At 35.4% G+C, this 18,801-nt stretch overlaps 1 protein-coding gene across 3 annotated transcripts in view; it reads right to left on the bottom strand.

Annotated features, from left to right (window-relative positions):
* LOC123531374 (transmembrane protein 198-like) overlaps positions 1 to 17,291 on the bottom strand; it is a 61,605-nt gene extending 44,314 nt beyond the window's left edge. Inside the window, exons 1-3 of one of the 3 annotated variants that reach the window (XM_053517245.1) lie at positions 17,236 to 17,283; positions 12,190 to 12,261; positions 2,220 to 2,309 (exon numbers count right to left, since the gene is read on the bottom strand). The gene's annotated coding sequence lies outside the window, so the exon portion shown is untranslated. Of the gene's footprint in view, positions 1 to 2,219; positions 2,310 to 12,189; positions 12,262 to 17,235 lie in introns of all 3 variants that reach the window. The other 2 variants (XM_045312247.2, XM_053517247.1) reach the window with 2 other exon arrangements.
* Between the last annotated feature and the right edge of the window lie 1,510 nt (positions 17,292 to 18,801).

The following is an 18,801-nucleotide window of genomic DNA, read 5'->3' as shown; positions in this document are numbered from 1 at the left end:
ATCCAAGGAACATCCCTGTGAAGTTTCATCAAATTGGCCTGTTGGTTTAGGAGGAGATGTTGTTTAAAGGAAAGTGTGGACGGACGGACGGAAGGAAGGAAGGACGGACAGACGGAAGGACGGACGCCGGACGGTGAGTGATCACAATAGCTCACCCTGAGCACTTTGTGCTCTGGTGAGCTAAAAACATCAGATGTCCTCAGATTAGGCATATGAGGTCAGAAACTGCCATTTTTGTTGATTTCATGTTTTTTCACGCTTCGTGTCGCCTGACTTTTTGTGACAGAGGAGCCAAATCATAAATTACAAACCAAATATTTTACATATATGATGTATGATCATATTTGTCTCAAATAGCATTTTGCTTTTTTCGAGAAATATTATTCTTGTCTCATGACAAAGCGAAATCGTCAGGTCACATGTATACCTCAATTTCGTCTTTTTTACGCGCAACACCAGCACCGGACGCCGTGCGACCTATTTTAAGCGTATTCCCAGCAGGAATTGGATTGCGCATTTATCACCCGTGGTATTGTTTGCTTTAAGGTTTAATACCATTTTTAGTAGTAATAGGCGAATTCACTGAAAATTTACTGACTGAAAAGCAAACAGTGCAGATCAAGATCAGCCTGCACATCCAAAGGCAGAGTCACTTGCTGTCAAAAGGCTATTCATTGTTTTAAATCCCCATGAAAAATTTATTTCTGCACAAACCACAATTTTTTTTTGCCCACAAAATTTAAAATTGTTTCACATGCAGTGTATGACAAAATCCTATCCTTTTTCAATTCAACATCTAAAGAAAAAATCTCTTTTATTTTTTGTGTTTTGCTTGCAGAGCAAATTACTTGGCCAGATAAAAGATAACAAATATCAATAAAATATTAGAAATAGATGTATACAGATGTGACCCATGGGATCCTTAACATGCCAAATACACATAAGATATATAAAGCAGACAGTTTTGGATAGATTTCAATTCTGCCTTCAAGCAGAAATTCTACATCTTTAAATGGTTAAAACTGGATCAAGTCATGTAATGATTTTTTTTTTGAAAAAGTTGTCACTGACTATTACACTTTCTTTTTTATTCTATGTCATTACATTATATACTAAAGACTATATTCACAAAGAGCTAGGCTAAGTTAGCCAGACAGGCCTGTATCTAAGAAGGATTTCTCCCTCTCTGTTTTGGGGGCTTCGTCTCACTTTGTCCCTCTAGTCAGATCTCTCTGTGTCTGTACTATTAGAGGATGAATTTGGCGCCCTGCGTTATGTACAGCCCCTTTGAACGTGTTTATCATGAAGAAGCACTATATAAATCTGGTAGTGTCTATTCATTAAGTATTTACTACAGTGACTAAAAGTAAGTCAAAACTATTTGATTTTCTAAACCAGCAACAAGACAGTTTTATAACATGATTTAAAATTAACTTTGCTCAAGCAATGACAAGAATATAAGAACAATCTCATAACTTTTGTGTATGATTTCAGAAACTGCCTAGTGGTAGAGCGCCCCCTTTGAGTGCCGGAGGTCGTGGGTTCGATCCCTGGCCACGTCATACCAAAGATGTAAAAAATGGTACTAGTAGCTTCCTCACTTGGCGCACAGTATTATGAGGATAGTGCTAGGACTGGTCAGCCCAGTGTTAGTATAATGAGACTTGGTTGGGTTTTGTCACGTGTCTACGGTGTGATATTACAGTGAGGTAGCACTATAAAGTTGGGCATTGTGCCCACTGCTACAAGTATATACCGTCTTATATGACTGAAAAAAAAAATGCTGAAAAAGATTTAAACCAAACACACACATACACACACACAAGACTTGCGAAAAAGAAAATGACAAAACAGGAAATTTTATAGACAATCAAAAGAAATAACACAATATATAAAACATACATTTCTTATTTTAATCTTTCTTTATGACTCAAGACTTTATTACTCAAAACTTTTGTTCCTAGTACATAATTAAAAAAAAGGGTTATAAACTTATGCATTAAATTAAATAAGACCATCTTTAAAGCATCTTTTGATCTATTCAAAAGTAATTAAATGTTAATGCTAATTGAAAACATTCATGCATGAAACAAACAGAGTGCAAGAATTTATAATGATAATCCTGAAAACATTTAATTACCAAAATCTGAAAGGCTGAGTAAAAACTGTCTATCTTGTATTCAAAAATGAATAAAATGTAAAATATCCATTTATATTACCAATTTGATTAAATCCAACAAAAATCCACTGGAAGATTTTATAGAATTATGCTTTTCAAATCTGTCCTTTTGAAACACACTGAATGTCATCTGTAAATGTTAAAACAAAAACCATGTAGTTTGATCTTGCTGCATAAAATTCCCATAAGAATTATCACAATAAAATGAATCATTTAAAATGTCCACAATACTACGAAATCATTAATTTTCATGGGCGACTAATTTTCGTGGATTTCGTGGTTGTGTCACTCTACAAAATTAAATTTCAAAGTGCAAGTAGATCTAATATTCCCATTTATTTTGTGTTCAAAACTTGAAAACCACGAATTCATTTCCCCATGGTCAAAACCACATCTTTCCATGCCCATGAAATTTAACGAATTCACAGTATACAATAAATTCCAACTCAAGCATTATGAAATTAGTCTAAAATAGCATCAAATGCTTTTATAAACCTAATGATAATAGCATATAATTTACAACTGCAAAAGTATATAAGTATCTTATATCCCTGGAGTTAAAACCCCACTTCAAAGTTCAACAACTGTATTATATCGCTATTATATCTTAACAGATCCATCACAAGCAGTGATTCTCCCATATTTATCTATCATAAGGCCAAGTTAAAAGCTTTGAAGGGCTAGGATATCTTCGGAATCATTTGTGACAATTACTACTGGATTTGCTAGTAATTTCATACTATTCTAATGCTCTATTATATACTATTCTAATGCTCTGCATGCCCACGGCGTTTTGAATTATCACAACACTTTTTCTGGATGTTATAAATTTAAGCTCAAGTTGTGCATCCAAAAAAAAATGTGAAAGTTTTGCTGGTCTGTTACATTGCCTTCTTTGCATTATTTCAGGCAAATCCTCCAATATATGTACAGGCCATACCCCTGATATAATAATGTTAAGTGCAACCCTTCTGATGCGTGTAATGGGCAAAACGTCTGATATATGTGCATAGCAAACTTCTGATATATGTGCATAGCAAAACCTCCGATATTATGTGAAGAGCAAAAACCTCTGATATATATGCAGCCTGCAAAACCTCTGGTATATGTGAAGAGCAAAACCTCTGATATATATGAAGTGCTAAACTTCTGATATATGTGCAAAGCGAAACCTCTGATATATGTGAAGAGCAAAAACTTCTAATAAATGTTCAGAGCAAAACCTCTGATATATGTGAAGAGCAAAAACCTATGATATAAGTGCATCCTGCAAACCACTGATATATGTACAGAGCAAAACCTCTGATATATGTGAAGTGCAAAATTTCTGATACATGTGCAGAGCAAAACCTCTGATATATGTGAAGAGTAAAAACTTCTGATATATGTGCAGAGCAAAACCTCTGTTATATGTGAAGAGTAAAATTTTCTGATTATGTGCAGAGCAAAACCTCTGATATATGTGCAAAACAAAACCTCTGTTATATGTGCTGAGCAAACCCTATGACTTATGTGCATAGCAGAAACTTATGACATATGTTCATAGCAAAACCTCTGATATATGTGAAGAGCAAAAACCTCTGATATACGTGAAGATAAAAATCTTCTGATATATGTGCAGAGCAAAAGCTCTGTTATATGTGAAAAGCAAACCTTTTGATATGTGTGCAGGACAAAACCTCTGATATAAGAGCAAAGCAAAGCCTCTGATATATGTGCAGAGCAAAACCTCTGATATATGTGCAAACAAAACATCTGATATATGTGCAGAGCAAAACCTCTGATATATGCGCAAAGCAAACCCTCTAATATATGTGCAGTGCAAACCCTCCAATATGTACAGAGCAAACCCTCTGATATATGTACAGTGCAAACCCTCAAATATGTACAAAGCAAAACATCTGATATATGTGCAGAGCAAAACCTCTGATATATGTGAAGTGCAAACCTTCTGATATGCATGCAGTGCAAACCTTCTGATATGTGTGCACGCCAGAACCTCTGACATGTGTGCAAGGAAAAACCTCTGATATATGTGCAGTGCAAACATCTGATATATGTGCAGTGCAAACGTCTGATATATGTGCGGTGCAAACGTCTGATATATGTGCAGTGCAAACGTCTGATATATGTGCAGTGCAAACGTCTGATATATGTGCAGGGCAAACTTCTGACATATGTGCAGTGCAAACGTCTGATATATGTGCAGGGCAAACTTCTGATATATGTGCAAAGAAAAACCTCTCGTATATGTGCAGTGCAGTGCAAACTTCTGATATATGTGCTGGGCAAACTTCTGATATATGTGCAGGGCAAACTTCTGATATATATGCAAAGAAAAATCTCTGATATATGTGCAGGGCAAAAACACTTGAATCAGCAGTAATCAAAGGGGCAAATGAATCCTAGAAGTCAGATATTTGGCTTCACCTTTAATCTTTAGAACATTGTTTCCATTCTACTGCAAGAGAAAATGCATACTTAAGACTAAAAACTTTATAAATATTTGCAAACATGCCAAAGCATTTAGGACCTACCAAGTCAAACAGTCTAAGAAATTCATTTTCACAAACAATTTATACAACCTCTTTATTAAATACAAACAAATGTCAAGTGAAAATACTCCCTGGTATACCATCAGAGCAGGGTTCAGACCTAGAATATTCAGTATAAAAATAAACATGCATGCATTTATGTTTGTTGTTTTGTTGTTGTCTGTTCCTTTTATTACGGTACTTCAGTTTAGCCTCACCATGTGTTCCACAAGTAAATGACAACGCCTCCAAGTAAATCAAAGGTGAAGGAGTGGGTGTGACATATAACATACTGTCTTGAATAAAATCATTATGGAGAATCTTCACGCCTTGTCCAGGGTTTGAAACCTATCATGGCCTCCTGGTCATAAGTCTGGTGCTCTAAACCCACTAAGCAAAATTCACTTAGGCTCATGCATACAGGAAGAAAATCTTTTTACTGAGAAATTATTTAACCCTTATCCTGGTGAATTTCTAAAATGGACTGGTCCATTATTCAATTTGGGCAATACCATTTATTATTCAATATTCAAAGGGTGTTAACTGAACATTTACTGACTGAACAGCGAAAAGTCTTGGTCTGCTCTGGTCGCAAAGACAGAATCATTTGCCACCAGCACTGGTCGCAATGATAGAATTATTTGCCGCCAGCACTGGTCGCAAAGACAGAATCATTTGCCGCCAGCAAGCTAAAGGTTAACACAAAATTTCTTGGTTTTAGCCATTGCAGCAGCTACAATAAATTAAATTTGCTGAGACACAAATCCAAGGATTTAAAACTTTAAATATAAAACAAAACTGAGTTTTACTTATTCCCTAGGACTTAATTTTGTGGGTTAAAAAAAAATTGTCCACCCCACCAATATTAATTACTTCACTGTGCACAGACACAAGTGCAGCTATAAAGATGCAACAAATATCAATTATTATAGTTAAAATATAAAAGATATTAAACTTCAGAAATATGCTTTATAAGAGCTTTATTAATGGGTACCTTTATTTAATACTACAGAGACCGTTACATTAATTTTGACATTCTGAATATCCTGAAAGGTACCCATTAATCCAAAAGATATTAACCTTTAGCCTGCTGGCGGCAACTGTATCTGCCTTTGCGACCAGTGCAGACCAAGATCAGCCTGCACATCCGTGCAGTCTGATCATGGTCTGCACTGTTCGCTATTCAGTCAGTAAATTTTCAGTGAACACCCCTTTGAATAATAAATGGTATTGCCCAAACTGAATGATGGACCAGTCCATTTTAGAAATTTAGCAGACTAAGGGTTAACTAGAAAATGCTTTTGTAAAAAAGCGCATGTCTCCCCCAATGCAAAGTCCTATAAGCAAGAAGTCAATAGGGGTCAGGAGTGAAAGTCAAAGAAACACTGATGGTTGGCTGCAATAGGGATCATCTACTTGGCATGTCCAGTCATCCCGCTAAATTTCGACACTCTTGGCCTAGTGGTTCTCAAGTCACTGTTCAGGCTCCTGTGACCTTGACCTTTGATCAAGTGACCTCAAAATAAATAGGGGTCATCTACTCTGCATGTCCAATCATCCTATTAAGTTCCAACATTGTAGGTCAAGTGGTTCTCAAGTTATTTCCACAAAATGATTTTACATGAACAGGCCACTGTGACCTTGACCTTTAATAGACTGACCCCAAAATCAATAGGGGTCATCTACTCTGCATGTTCAATCATCCTATGAAGTTTCAACATTCTGGGTCAAGTGGTTCTCAAGTTATTGATCAGAACTGGTTATCAATGTTCAGGCCCCTGTGACCTTGACCTTTAACGGAGTGACCCCAAAAATAATAGGGGTCATTTACTCTGCATGAACAATCATCCTATGAAGTTTCAACATTCTGGGTCGAGAGGTTCTCAAGTTATTGATTGGAAATGGTTTTCCATGTTCAGGTCCCTGTGACCTTGACCTTTAACAGAATGACCCTAAAATCGTTAGGGGTCATCTACCCTGCATGACCAATCATCCTATGAAGTTTCATCATTCTGGGTCAAGTGGTTCTCAAGTTACTGACCCGAAATGGTTTTCAATGTTCAGGCCTCTGTGACCTTGACCTTTCACAGAGTGACTCCAAAATTGTTAGGGGTCATCTACTCTGCATGACCAATCATCCTATTAAGTTTCAACATTCTGGGTCAAGTGGTTCTCAAGTTACTGACCGGAAATGGTTTTCAATGTTCAGGCCCCTGTGACCTTGACCTTTAATGGAGTGACCCCAAAATCGATAGGGGTCATCTACTTTGCATGTGCAATCATCCTATGAAGTTTCATCATTCTGGGTCAAGTGGTTCTCTAGTTATTGATCGAAATGGTTTTCCATGTTCAGACCCCTGTGACCTTGACCTTTGATGGAGTGACCCAAAAATCAATATGGGTCATCTACTCTTTATGACCAATCATCCTATGAAGTTTCAACATTCTGGGTCAAGTGGTTCTCTAGTTATTGATCGGAAATGATTTTCAATGTTCAGGCTCCTGTGACCTTGACCTTTGATGGAGTGACCCCAAAATCAATAGGGGTCATCTACTCTTCATGACCAATCATCGTATGAAGTTTCAACATTTCTGGGTCAAGTGGTTCTCTAGTTATTGATCGGAAATGGTTTCAATGTTCAGGCCCTGTGCCCTTTGACCTTTGACGGAGTGACCCCAAAATCAATAGGGGTCATCTACTCTTCATGACCAATCATCCTATGAAGTTTCAACATTCTGGGTCAAGTGGTTCTCTAGTTATTGATCGGAAATGGTTTTCAATGTTCAGGCCCCTGTGACCTTGACCTTTGACGGAGTGACATCAAAAACAATAGGGGTCGTCTACTCCAGAAGCCCTACAACCCTATGAAGTTTGAAGGTTCTAGGTCAAATGGTTCTCCAGTTATTGCTCGGAAATGAAGTGTGACGTACGGACGGACGGAAGGACGGACGGACGGACAGGGCAAAAACAATATGTCTCCTGGGGGAGACATAATAAATGATTGTACTTAACTTCAATGCTGTTTCCATTCTTGTACACAAAAAAACACAGTAAATGACAAATAGCGAGTTACTTTTTAATTTTCTATTCTGTAAACTATGAACAAGAAGTTTCAGAATCAATTTGATAATTTACCTCACCCAGTAAATAAATCTGTAAATAATTAACAGCAGGATGTATTTCTGACTAAACTCAAAGTTTTCTTAAAATATTAAACTATTTTTACAGTATCTTTCCATTAGTTGCACTTTAATCTTGTTACTAAGGAAATTGAAATGTTTTATGGAGGGGAAAATTGCAAACCACAGCAGAAATTACCCCTTGGTTAAATGACCATTATTTGCCATCTTAAGGCAATTTTCTATTGACTTATCAAAGCAGTCGAGAACATAATTGAAAATGGCTTACCAAATACTACCTTATTTCCGCCATAAAGCTGGCGGAAAAGATACACAATTATAGTTTCATTCATTTTATTACGAATGGAAGAAGTAGTTTAGTTTTATGACCACTTTTGTAGAATTTTAAAACACAGTCATTTGAGCTAATGCATTTTACCCTCAAATTATCATTCTTTCTTTTTTTTGCATTTATCTGGCAATTTTATGCACTTTAATGCACGTTGATTGAAAGTTAGAAATACAGAATCATTCTTTTCCCTAATTTTACATGTGATCAGTTCTACTTTTTTGTTTGTTTTGGGTTTAATGCCATTTTTCAACATTATTTCTGTTATGTATTGTTAAACCCATTTTTCAACAGTATTTCAGTTATGTAACGACAGCCAGTTAACCTCACCAGTGTTCCTGGATTCTGTACCAGTACAAACCTGTTCTCTGCAAGAAACTGCCAACTTGAAGACCCCACATGAATGAGAAGTGGAGGATGAATGATATCAGACACAATGTCATTTATCAAACCATCATGGAGAACATATTTACACCCCGGCCGCCGGGACCGAACTCACTACCCCGAGATTCGTAGATCTGTGCTCTCTGCTAATCTGTGTGTATCAGACTACAACACACTGTGTTAAAGCTTTTTGAATAAATGCCACCAGTAACCAAAATGAACAACACCTCCAGAAGTTTGCTAGTATTTAGTGGGAGGATAGTGCAAGATACAGAATATGCTCGTATTCCAGAACCTTCCCTGGTTTTTTAGTATGCCAGGCGAAAAGCACCTTTACACAAGTCTGTGATACAAATGTTATTTATTTTTAGCTGAAGTAAGTAAGGGACTGAACTCAAATCCACTGGTTTCATAGTCGGACAGTATGACCTCTGATCCACTGCATCCACTTGATTGAAAAATCTGAACCTGGCATCAAGGCAAGTTTTTAAACTAATTATCAATACACTTATATTCTAATGGTTGTGCACCTAAGATAAGACAAAAGGGAGGTAAATATGTTTTTCTACTGAAATACTAATGTAATAATATATAAAAGTAAATGCAAATCTTTGAGATTACTTGAAAAGTTTTCTTGTAATCCTATCTTTCGTTATAAGCAAGATAATTCAACATAATCCTATGCTAAAAAGTTTATCTTTGTGAGCAAACTGGCCAAAAAAAGTAAATTTCAAAAATCACAACTGCAAGGAAAATTCCCGCTGAACACCTTCTAGGACAAATACAGAGACGCTATAAGCTGAATATACAGACAATGCATTTAATGACTTCTAAATGGTTTCGAATTCTTCCTGTGATTCCCCTGTGGTCTTCCCACAAACAAGCAAATTATAAAAGGAAAACTCTTTCCTAATTCGGACAGACAACAATTAACTTAACAAGTGCAAAAAGCCCTAAACTATTAAAAGATTTTATCATTTTTTGTCAGGAATGAAATCATTTCTTAAATCTTAAGTTTAATTTAATGATTACACGAAATTACCCAGCTGTGTGTCAATTTGTTGTAATTATTCTGTCAAGATAAATGATAAAATCTATTTATATATAGAAAGTATAAAATACATAAAATATTCATTCATCAGCACCCAAGCATGGCCTATTCATTAGGTAATTGTGTATTTTCATTTATTTCATAAAAAAATTCTCACAAGATTTTTGATATAATTTCAGCCACACCATGAGAAAACCAACATAGTGCATTTGCGACCAGCATGGATCCAGACCAGCCTGCACATCTGTGCAGTCTGATCAGGATCCATACTGTTTGCTTTCAATTAAACCCTACTGCAATTAGAGAAACCGTTAGCGAACAGTTTGGTCTGGATCCATGCTGGCCGCAAATGCACTATGTTGGTTTTCTCATGGTGCGGCTCATTTTGGTTATGATCAGGTAAGTGTTCCAGTTTTTTTTTTTAAAGATTTTTTTTTTTATGTGTAATTTTTATCTTTTAAATTTACCATTAATCACCATCATTATTGCCAAGTATAAAAAATTGTTTGTTCTTAAAGAAGCATGTCTCAGCACCCTAAAATATGTAAAAGAGACAGAAATGCCTATAAAATATGATGATAACAAAATATGAATCACTTATAATCATTTCAGTTGATATTTTATGAGTTGGATATAAATCATAACATGTCTGACTAACTCAGAAGATTTCTTCATATTGACAAAAGTACCGAGTATTTTACTGCTAAATGCTCAATCTATAGCACACCGAGTTCCTTTGTTTTTACTTTTACTTATCAATTTCTAACAAATGAAATTATCTGTACTTCCCAAACTGAAAAAATCTGGAAACAAAATCCAATGGTCAATACATAGCCTGGCTCCCTGGCTGCATGGTTATTTTTATATAAATACTGGAAACATTTTGTAAGAAAATATTATGCCTATAAAACAGCACAATTTTATCTGATGGCTGAACCATACCTATGTTCGGAGCCAGGGGCAATAAAAAATCTCAATGTAGAAACAACCTTCTGGAGTAACTTCCCTCTTAATGAAGAAAACTGATATATGTAAATAAGAACAAACATAGGGACGGGAGCCAGTCTAGTCAATACATTTCGTGATTTTTTTCATTTTTCATACATAATTCTGATTGGATTTCATCTGATGAATTTTGTAAGTTAAATTACTGAGTGAGGATATAATTATGCTCTGTTGTCTTTTATCAAATCTTGTAATTACCTCCCTCTAAGATGAAACAAGTCTTATCAAATTTTATAATTACCTCTCTTTAAGATGAAACAAGTCTTTTATCAAATTTTATAATTACCTCCCTTTAAGATGAAACAAGTATGCCAACAAATCTTGTAATTAAGGTGAAACAAGTCTTATTAAATTTTATAATTACCTCCCTTTAAGATGAAACAAGTATGCCAACAAATCTTGTAATTAAGATGAAACAAGTCTTTTATCAAATTTTATAATTACCTCCCTTTAAGATGAAACAAGTCTTTTATCAAATTTTATAATTACCTCCCTTTAAGATGAAACAAGTATGCCAACAAATCTTGTAATTAAGGTGAAACAAGTCTTATTAAATTTTATAATTACCTCCCTTTAAGATGAAACAAGTCTTTTATCAAATTTTATAATTACCTCCCTTTAAGATGAAACAAGTCTTTTATCAAATTTTATAATTACCTCCCTTTAAGATGAAACAAGTATGCCAACAAATCTTGTAATTAAGGTGAAACAAGTCTTATTAAATTTTATAATTACCTCCCTTTAAGATGAAACAAGTCTTTTATCAAATTTTATAATTACCTCCCTTTAAGATGAAACAAGTATGCCAACAAATCTTGTAATTAAGGTGAAACAAGTCTTATTAAATTTTATAATCACCTCCCTTTAAGATGAAACAAGTATTCTATCAAATCTTGTAATTACCTCCCTTTGACGTGAAACAAGTAGTTGACATCTCTACCCTTTTTCTAACTTAGATATGTGAATGACCTAAATTTTTTGCCATACTGAATCAGGAACTTAATTTTTTTTTAAAATCGATGGAACAAAATGCAAACCACTATTTCATCAAATGAAATATTGTTGGTCGACCAACATAAAGGGGTATGCACATTTTTTCCCCCCTACATGTTCATAAAAAGCAAAATAACAGTACTTTGTTGTGACAGATTGACATTTTTATTCAAATAACAACTCCTATAGTTTGCAAAATAATTAGGAAAGCTTTTCTTTGTCATGCAGTACAGACATAATATAGGTGTTAATTGTTTATATGGAGACGTGCTAAATACCGAGAATGGACACAGTGGTCCAGTGGAAACACTGTATGACTACGAAATAAGGGATTGTGAGTTCGAGCCTTGCTCCTCCCAACTAAGAATTACTGACATTGGGATAAGAGTCCCATGTATGGGTTCTTTACACCTGGCATGCTAAAGAACCAGGGAAGCTTCTGGAATTGGAGCATCTTTTGTATCTTGCACTATCCTCCCACTAACATTACTAACAGTCTTCTGGAGGAGCTGCCCTGGTGGCTGAAAATAAGCTTACATACAAACAAACATGGATAAATGAAACATATTTCTACCTGTTAATATCTGTCTATGTCACCAAAATGACCAATGTGCTTTTTTTTTCAAAATCCACTCTTGAATAGCAGCTACAAACACAAAATCCAAGGCTTTAGCATAATTTTCATACAACAGTTACAAAGTACACATTGCACCTTAAACCAGAAATTTAATCACATGTATGTCAAGCTGTTTCAAAGTAAAAATTAAGTTTTGCTTTAGGGCAGACAACAGAAGAAAAAAGTTTTCGTAATTTATCAGTATATCTGCCCCTACTACACACAAATATTTCATCTAGTCATCTCCGATCTAACATCGTGATTGACAGGTAGTACAGTCATCATTAATTAGTTTTACTTCATCAGTTATCTAATGTAGTGTAATTAAAATGGCAAAATGGATAATTATTATAGGATAATGTAGAGGAAATAAAATCTCCCTTTTTGCCAATGAAGATAAAAATCTTGATTAGTTAGTAATTGTATAATGTTATTTTGATTTTCAGATAATTATTTTTTGTCAAGGTCTTGTTAAATGAGCAAAAAAAAACAGATTTAACCTTTAGCCTGCTGGCGCAAGTTATTTTGCCTTCGCAACCAGTGCAGACCAAAATCAGCCTGCATGGTCTGCACTGTTTGCTGTTCTGTGAGTCAGTAAATTTTCAGTGAACACCCTTTCCAACAAGAGCATTGCCTTGCGGGTGCACGCGAATATTGTCCTACCCATGATTTTCTAAGTCCAAAAGGGGCAATAATTCTTGCAAAGAGCAGGATGGAGTTATGGTACTTGCTGTGCAGAGTCAGCTTTTAATGGCAAATAACTGCTCCAAGTTTTAAAGCAATAGCTTTCACCATTAAGGAGAAAAGTTGACCTAAACGCAAAACTTAACCAAGAAATCTGATATTTTCTAAGTTCAAAAGGGCCCGTAATTCTTGCAAAAAGCAGAATGGAATTATGTTTCTTGCTGTACAGAGTCAGCTTTTGATGGTGAACAAGTGTTGCAAGTTTTAATGCAATAGCTTTGATAGTTTAGGAGAAAAGCTGACCTAAAAACAAAACTTATCCAAGAAATCTGATTTTCTAAGTCCATTAAGGGGCCATACTAAAAATCTTGCAAAAAGCAGGATGGAGTTATGTTTCTTCCTTTTGATGATAAAAAAGTGATGCAAGTTTCAAAGCAATAGCTTGATAGTTTAGGAGAAAAGTTGACCATAACATAAAACTTAACTGTATGGTCTGCACTGTAAGCTGTTCAGTCAGTAAATTTTCAGTGAACACCACTTCCAACAAGAGCACCGCCTTGCGGTTGCAGACGCTCATCTTATTTTTTTTTTGTGTCTGTATAATAGAAATATTGTCCTACCCATGATATTCTAAGTCCAAAAGGGGTCATAATTCTTGCAAAAAGCAGGATGGAGTTATGTTTCTTGCTATACAAAGTCAGCTTTTGATGCTGAACAAGTGTTGCAAGTTTCAAAGCAACAGCTTTGATAGTTTAGGAGAAAAGCTAATCTAAACACAAAACTTACCCAGGCAGCGCCGACCACTGGTGCAATCAAGTAATGACAATAACTCATCAATTTTTTTCAAAACATCAGATGAGCTAATAATAGATGGTACTGCCCAAATTGAATGATGGACCGGACTCCATTTTAAAAATTTAGCATTTTACATGGTTTAACATTTAAATAGCCTTATTCATATGCATACAGATTAAAAGAGCGGAAACAAATTTTTACTTGACCTTCAATAGTGACCTTGATCTTTGACCGACAACCATGGATCATGTGTGTGACAAACAGTCTAATCATGCACACTGTCTATTGCACATTGTCTTAATGTTTTATGAAAGTCTTCCCAGGAGTTAAGAAGATATGGAGCAGACACAAAATTGAGGTATTCGACCTTTAACCTCTGTGACCTTGACCTTTGACCTTGTGACCTGAGTTGTGCACTTTGCACAACTAATGTTAGTTTTATGCAAATCTTGTAAGTGGTTAACTACAGACATGACAGACGTACAGACAGACGGATGGACGTGCCAGCAAGCGTGTCTCCAATACAGTCCCCATATAACTTGCATCTTGAGGTAGCAAAATTATGAATTTCTTTTTTTGTGAGGTTTTGAACAAGAAAAATCCCATATGTTTTTGAATGATCATCAGTTGAAATGCATAATAAAAATTTCACGTCAAAATGTAAACGGTTTTCATAGAACAGTGGCAACATGCTAATTATCTATATATTCTAAATATAGTGAAGAAATTGACCAAAACATAATTTTACAACCAAAAAACTTAACAAGAGCACCGCCTTGCGGGTGCTGACGCTCATCTGATTTTTTTTGTATAATAGAAATATTGTTCTACCCATGATTTTCTAAGTCTAAAAAGGGCCATCATTCTTGCAAAAAGCAGGATAGAGTTATGTTTCTTGATGTACAGTGTCCACTTATGATTGTGAAAAACTGTTGCAAGTTTTAAAGCAATAGCTTTGATAGTTTATGAGAAAAGTTGCCTTAAACATAATAAATCAACCAAGAAAATGATTTTTCTAAGTCCAAAAGGGGCAATAATTATTGCAAAAAGGAGGATGGAGTTATGTTGCTTGCTGTACAGGGTCAGCTTATGATGGTGAACAAGTGTTGCAAGTTTCAAAGCAATAGCTTTGATAGTTTAAGAGAAAAAGTTGACCTAAACATAAAACTTAACCAAAAAATCTGATATTTTCTAAGTCCAAAAGGGGCCATAAATCTTGCAAAAAGCAGGATGGAGTTATGTTTCTTGCTGTACAGGGTCAGCTTATGATGGTGGACAAGTGTTGCAAGTTTTAAAGCAATAGCTTTGATAGTTTAGGATAAAAGCTGACCTAAACATAAAACTTAACCAAGAAAACTGATTTTCTAAGTCCAAAAGGGGCAATAATTCTTGCAAAAAGCAGATGGAGTTATGTTTCTTGATGTACAGGGTCTGCTTATGATGGTGAACAAGTATTCCAAGTTTCAAAGCAATAGCTTTGATAGTTTAGGAGAAAAGTTGACCTAAACATAAAACTTAACCAAGAAATCTGATATTTTCTAAGTACAAAAGGGGCCATAAATCTTGCAAAAAGCAAGATGGAGTTATGTTTCTTGCTATACAGGGTCAGCTTATGATGGTGAACAAGTCTTCCAAGTTTCAAAGCAATAGCTTTGATAGTTCAGGAGAAAAGCTGACCTAAACATAAAACTTAACCAGGCAACGCCGACGCAGACGCCGACGCCGACACCGACGCCGACGCCGACGCCGACAACCGCTCAAGTGATGACAATAACTCATCATTTTTTTTCAAAAAATCAGATGAGCTAAAAAGTTAAAGGAATTTAATGAATTTCGCTGTAATTAAATAAATATACATACTCCTGTTCCTAAGTCCAAAAAACATCTGCACAGGGACATTTTATATGACATGAAATTATAAAGATATAAAGACATTATTTGACAACTGTTTTACTACATACTGTCATCAAACCAAATATTTACAACAATTTAACCTGATCATATTTCCCTCAGTGATGCAACATAACAATCTGCTTTCAGCTTAATCCTTTTCATTTTTGTTGTGTTCAATATGTTTTCATGTAGCTGTATATAGACGAATAAAGCAATTTCAAACTTCCTGAAATATTTCGGGAAAAAAAAACACGAAAAATTCTGCAGGCAATTGAGGTTGCAATAAATACCGGCTTGCTTTCAAAATTTATGTAATAAACTGCTTCCAAGTCGAAGAATGGAGAAAATTAATCTAGGTTTTACCTGCAGGAAAAAAATAAAAAGCAAAAAGCTTTTTTTTTTTACATCAGGCCAAACAAATTTGTCTTAAGTTTGAGTTCAGTAACCTGAAGCAGGTAGGTATTCACATATTTCATCATAAAGAAATTACTTAACAACCTTGTAGGTCTTGGGTATGTTGCCAACATAAGATAACATACCGGTAAGACTAATTGTCAAAAATAATACATATTAAAAACATTGTTACAAAAAATGTTCGAGAAGAATGGTGACACTAAATGTGTAATAAATAATTGAGCCGTGCCATGGGAAAACCAACATAGTGGGTGTGCGACCAGCATGGATCCAGACCAGCCTGCGCATCCGCGCAGTCTAGTCAGGCTCCATGCTGTTCGCTTTTAAAGCCTATTGGAATTGGAGAAACTGTTAGCGAACAGCATGGATCCTGACCAGACTGCGCGGATGCGCAGGCTGGTCTGGATCCATGCTGGTCGCACACCCACTATGTTGGTTTTCCCATGGCACGGCTCAATTATGTAATGGCCTTAAATGTGTGCATTTACCTGTAATAATTAAAATATCAGACCTATTATGATGATGCCAGGCAAAAATACTCACGGTAAAAAGTTGTGGCAAAAAAAAAATATCTTGCTAATTTGTAATTTACTGAAGGTTGGTATATCTAAGTTTCGGGACATGAATTCTCAGATTTTAAGTTTCAAAGATAAATAGAGCATTTTCTTATTTGTCGCAATTCTAATTTTGTGGCTTGACCAAACAACAAATTCCATGCAAATTAGTCCCCCAGGAAATTAATAGTTTCACAGTAAAGATTTTGAACTAGTTTTTCACAAGAAACAGACAACTCACCACCATCATTCAGAGAGGATAAATGACTCGAGCACATTTTGATCTTCCAATGTACAATCCCTGGACTTTACTAAGTTAGCTCAAATATTTCAAACCTACAATTTCTATTCCCAGTACTTCAAACCCAGAACCTAATTTCTGCCGAAATTATGCGTTCTGTTTTTCACCAAAAAATTCCATGAAATAATCGAAAGTATTAGTATAAAGACATACAGGATGCTTTAAACTGTACTGCCCCTATATGGAACAACATTCTGTTCCCCATAGTATTTGTGTGTGTGCGTGTGTGTGTGTGTGTGTGGAGTGGGGAGTGCTGGGATACTCATTTGTTAAATAAGTTGCTAGATTCAAAAATTCTTACATTCATGATAAAAAAACGCATGAATATAAAAAAATGCTTTCTATTCAACCCCATACACTCACCTAATGCTGATCTGACAGAAAGCCGTTTCTCCACAGAATCAATATTTTCCTCAAGTCAGACAATCTGGAAACATATTAAAAAACAGAAATGAAATAAACACATCATCTCACCTGAAATATATCCATCAAAAGAAGTATATCTGTCACTTGTAATGATCAAACACCATAAGATATAATCAGTATGTATTTAATATCATCTGAGAATCCAATTCACAACAATTTCCTAGATAATGTTACACCATATTAAACAATATGCAAATGAAAATTCCACAGAACTATTGAAAGTGCATCAATATAACAGATCTATACACCAGCAGCCACATGCAGCTGTTTGAGCTTTTTTCAGATACCATAGTTACACAATTACAGTAGATGTTGTACATGCGACCTCCTAATAAAAAATATATCAAGCCCTTTGCTGCTGAACGATTATAATATATTTTTATAATATTATTTTTTGGCACCAGTTTAATCTGAGAAATAGTTTTGCACAGGCACATTATAAACATTTCTTTAAAGTCTAGCAGACAATTTCCACAGTCCCTTTCTGTGAGAAGGGTTCACCATCTTAAAATAAATTCTGAAAAACAAAGATACAAGTAGTTTTGTCTACATATGGTCTGTCAGCAGTAAATTCTAAACACCAAAATCTATTAAAAGACCATTATACTATGAGACCACTATGAGACTGTGTGGTCTATGACCACTGAAAAAAAACTTCAAAATATCGCTTTTGGTCAATTTTGTCCATCCATCCAAATTCAATCCCATGTCCAATCTATATCAACCCAATCCCATCAGAATCCCATCCTATCTAGTCAAATCTGATCTGATCCATCGCATTCTATTCCATCCATCCATCCAAATCCAATCCCATGCCATCCCAGTCCAATCTATATCAATCTAATCCTATCAGAATCCAATCCCATCCTATCTAGTCAAATCTGATCTGATCCATCGCATTCTATTCCATCCATCCAAATCCAATCCCATGCCATCCCAGTCCAATCTATATCAATCTAATCCTATCAGAATCCAATCCCATCCTATCTAGTCAAATCTGATCTGATCCATCGCATTCTATTCCATCCATCCAAATCCAATCCCATGCCATCCCAGTCCAGTCTATATCAATCTAATCCTATCAGAATCCAATCCCATCTTATCTAATCAAATCCATCCCATTCTATTCCATCCAGTGCAGATCCATCCCATCCCATCTCATCTAATTCCGTCTCTTTCTCCATTCCATTCCATCCATCCATCCTAACCAGTCCATTTCCCTGTATCTCTTATTTCACCAGACAAAATCTGTCTTGACAGATCAATGTAAATACTTACTTGAGAAAACATTGGTCAGACACTTTTACTAACCATAGCAATTTGGAACCTCAAAAATTATTATTGATATGTAGGAAATTGCACATTTTGTTTTTGTCTTCAAGTTTTTTCACAGAACCTGAGCCGCTGGTCCATAATAAATCTTGCATTTGTCTGGTAAGCAGACACATATCTCATGTCAAAATTTTCGAAGGGAGCCAGGATTACAGTACAAACTATTCTACT

The sequence above is a fragment of the Mercenaria mercenaria genome, chromosome 11, assembly GCF_021730395.1.
Source record: "Mercenaria mercenaria strain notata chromosome 11, MADL_Memer_1, whole genome shotgun sequence".
NCBI lineage: Eukaryota > Metazoa > Mollusca > Bivalvia > Venerida > Veneridae > Mercenaria > Mercenaria mercenaria.
The sequence above is the reverse complement of the archived record's forward strand: the minus strand, read 5'-3'. Positions and strand labels throughout refer to the sequence as shown.